Below are 3,606 nucleotides of genomic sequence, written 5' to 3'. Positions count from 1 at the left end.
GTATGAGAGATCTTGAATTATTGTAGATTTCTTGGTTTTTTGTTGGATGAATATGTGTGAAAGATAATGTCCAGAGAAGAGAGAAATGATTGAAAAGCGAATTGTTTTTTATTGAGATGATTGTTGTGATGTAGTAGATTATACCTTTTGGATGGTTCTGATTATCTTTTGGTTGAGGATTCTTGGGAATAGGTGATGAATGAAAGATTTTTTAGATGAAATTTGATGGAGGAGTGTTTTAGATGAATGGTTTTTTAGAGGATGGTGATTTGTTTCAAGCCCTTTTGATTTCATGTCTCATATGCCTATTTAAAGTTGAATTTTGACACATGTTTGAAAATCAAATCAAATCCCCTATTAACTTCAAAGAGAAAGTTAAGGAGATTTTGATTTTTGCTTTTAATTAAAATCCAAAAATTTGATTTATGCCATTATGATGTTTAAAATTCAAATTTAATAAAAATCATAAATTCAAATTTGAATCATTTTTATTTTGGAACACATAAAAATGTTATTTTTTATATAAACCCAAAATGTTTATCTTATTGTTATTTTTTTTGAAAAAATGTATTTTGGGCCGGACAAAATTGGGTATTCACAATAAGATTTAAAAAAATTGGGGATGACGCAAATATAAGACCAAGGTGGTATGAATCCTTAAGTAGATTTTTCCGATGACACAAGGTTTCTTCGATAATTTCCAAACACTAAGAAGATATGCTTAGTCACCCCATTTGAGTCATAAACATTATTAAAGGAGATTTTTTGAAATAACCCTCGATATGTCAAAAAGCTCAAGGAGGGTAGTTTTTCATCAGTTTTTCATGACATTCACTTATTAGAAAATAAATAAACTTTACACACATCATTCATCATATATTACCCGAAGGATAAAAAAGATCAAAATCCAAGTCATACAAAATTGTTCATTTGGTCCAAGTACAAAATCAAAGCCCACTGAGAACCCTCAATATCTCAGACAAAAGTTAGGGCAAATGAAATCACTATCAAAGACCTACAAAAGAAATTTTCACATCGTATCGGATAAGGTTAGAACGTTGACTTATCACATTACAAAAATCCAGTAGAATCCTAGTATTTCAATGCCATGTCAAAAAATTATTGAAAAATAGGACACAGAAGAAAGGAGAAAGGAGGAATGGGTATGAGAAACACATTTTTGAGCCTTATATCTTTTCTCGCACACCCTTAGCCAGACCACAATATAACCTTAAAAATACCTTGTTGAGTATTGATTTGTCTAAGATTCTCCACATGGCAAGGAAACGCTGACTCCACTAAACTAAATTATTTGATAAAAATATCTCATATTTAATGCACGAACCACATTCCCTCTTAAAGATCACCATCATAACCACCACATCAATACTCAGACACCTAATACAATTTCAATTTCATATTCAGTTCTCTCATCATCACTCTTAGCTCAAACACTTAACCAAGTTAGCATGATCATTGTTTTAGTATTTCTTTTTAAAACATTGTACATGAAGTAAAAAGCACTGGACAAAAGGAGGAATAGTCACCAAACTGGGGCAATATCGAGATGATACTTGAGGATGTTCTCTCGAATTGAAGCATAACAGGACAATTTGAATTGAAGGATCACCGCTAGTATCTCATATGGGGGCAATTTTTTTGGGTGGGTCCCATTTTCTTGAATAAAAAAAAAGTTGCACGAAGCCCAAAATTGGAGCAATTTTACATAAGGGTGTTAAAAAAAAAAAGAGTGCTAGGTTGAAAACCCGCAAGGGCGACCTAAGAAAATGAGAGCGATACTAAGTCGAAAACCTAGAAAGGCGATTTAGTATCATTACAAAAAGAGTGAATTCCCGACAGATACCTACATTAGGTAATCTGGGCAAAAATTAGGGAAAGCTAAATAAACACCCTTATGCAAATGATCATTATAGTTTAAGCAAACTGGGGAAATCAAATTATTTTCTCCGAAGGAAAATAAGCAATCAATCCTCCATCTCCAAAGGGTGAAGTTTCAAACAACTTATATTGGGGCAATATTATTTGGATTATTTGTTCTTAATAATACAATATTGGGACAACTAGCCATCAGCAGATCATCCTAGTTAGCAGTAGCTAAAAAAATTGGTTCACATTTCAGTCAAGCGCAACAAAAGGAGACAAATTTATATATTAAAGAGAATTCATGAGCGCACTAGAACATTGGTGCATAGTTTATACACTTCATTTCATCACAATCACAACTCATACATTACATCATGAAAAACATCATGCATAAAATATTCTCAAACATTCACCCATTACTTTACAATCATCAAATCAAGCTTTCCGGGTCCTATACCTCGACGTGTAGTCTAAACTTTTCGGATACTGTACCTCGACGTGAAACTTAAATTTTCCAGGTCCTGTACCTCAACATGAAATATACGCTTTTCGGGTCCTGTACCTCGATGAGCATTCAAAATCTAAGCTTTTCGGATCATGTACCTCGAAGTGCAAACTTAAACTTTTCGGGTCCTCTACCTCGATAAGCATTCCAAATCTAAGCTTTTCGGATCCTGTACCTTAAAGTGCAATCTAAAGTTTCCGGGTCCTGTACCTCGACATGAAATGTATGCTTTCCGGGTCCTATACCTCGATGAACATTCAAAATCTAAACTTTTCGGGTCATGTACCTCAATGTGAAAACTTAAACTTTCCGGGTCATGTACCTCGACGTGAAATATATGCTTTCCAATTCCTGTACCTCGTTGAGCATTCCAAATCTAAGCTTTTCGGGTCCTGCACTGCAATCTAAACTATTTGGGTCATGTACCTCGACGTGAAATATATGCTTTCCGGGTCCTGTACCTTGATGAGCATTCAAAATCTAAGCTTTTCGGGTCCTATACCTCAAAGTGCAAACTTCAACTCTCTGGGTCTTGTATCTCAAAGTGCAAACTTAAACTTTCCAGGTCCTGTACCTCGACGTGAAATATATGCTTTCCGGGTCTTGTACCTCGATGAGCATTCAAAATCTAAGCTTTACATGTCCTGTACCTCGAAGTGCAATCTAAGCTTTCTGAGTCCTGTATCTCGACCTGATATCTAAACTTTCTGAGTCCTGTACCACGATGGGAGATCTAAACTTTTCGGTTCCTACCCCTCGACATGAGATCTAAACTTTTAGGGTCATGTACCTCGACGTGATATCAAAACTTTTCGAGTCCTATACTTCGACGAGCAATTTAAACTTTCTAGGTCTTGTACCTCGATGTGAAACTTAAACTTTTTGGGTCATATACCTCAACAAGCAACTTAAATTGTTCGGGTCCTGTCCCTCGATGTGAAATTTAAGCTTTTCAAGTTATGTGCCTGATGTATTTCATAATTATACTTTCGAGGACCCCGTGCTTGACAACCTCGAAGTCAATCTTTCCAGGACCCCGAGCCTGATATGAACCTTTTTCACCCCAAGTTCTGGTAGTATACCGACCTGCGTTCTTAGTCTTTATCCTTGTGTCTCCAAATTCCAACAATACACTGATCTGCGTATTTGGTTTCATCCTTTTCAACCTAAGTTCCGGCAGTATACCCTCATGTGTTCTTGGTCTTTATCCTCCAAAT

At 35.6% G+C, this 3,606-nt stretch overlaps 1 long non-coding RNA gene across 1 annotated transcript; it reads right to left on the bottom strand.

The window, feature by feature from the left end:
• Nucleotides 1-2,323: 2,323 nt before the first annotated feature.
• Nucleotides 2,324-2,989, bottom strand: LOC109340869. Its single transcript, XR_002106853.1, has 3 exons — nucleotides 2,964-2,989; nucleotides 2,690-2,746; nucleotides 2,324-2,388 (listed from the first exon to the last, which is right to left on the bottom strand). It is a non-coding gene; the product is annotated as an uncharacterized LOC109340869 (long non-coding RNA).
• Between the last annotated feature and the right edge of the window lie 617 nt (nucleotides 2,990-3,606).

This window comes from Lupinus angustifolius, unplaced genomic scaffold (assembly GCF_001865875.1).
Source record: "Lupinus angustifolius cultivar Tanjil unplaced genomic scaffold, LupAngTanjil_v1.0 Scaffold_276_2, whole genome shotgun sequence".
Classification (NCBI taxonomy): Eukaryota; Viridiplantae; Streptophyta; class Magnoliopsida; order Fabales; family Fabaceae; genus Lupinus; species Lupinus angustifolius.
The sequence above is the reverse complement of the archived record's forward strand: the minus strand, read 5'-3'. Positions and strand labels throughout refer to the sequence as shown.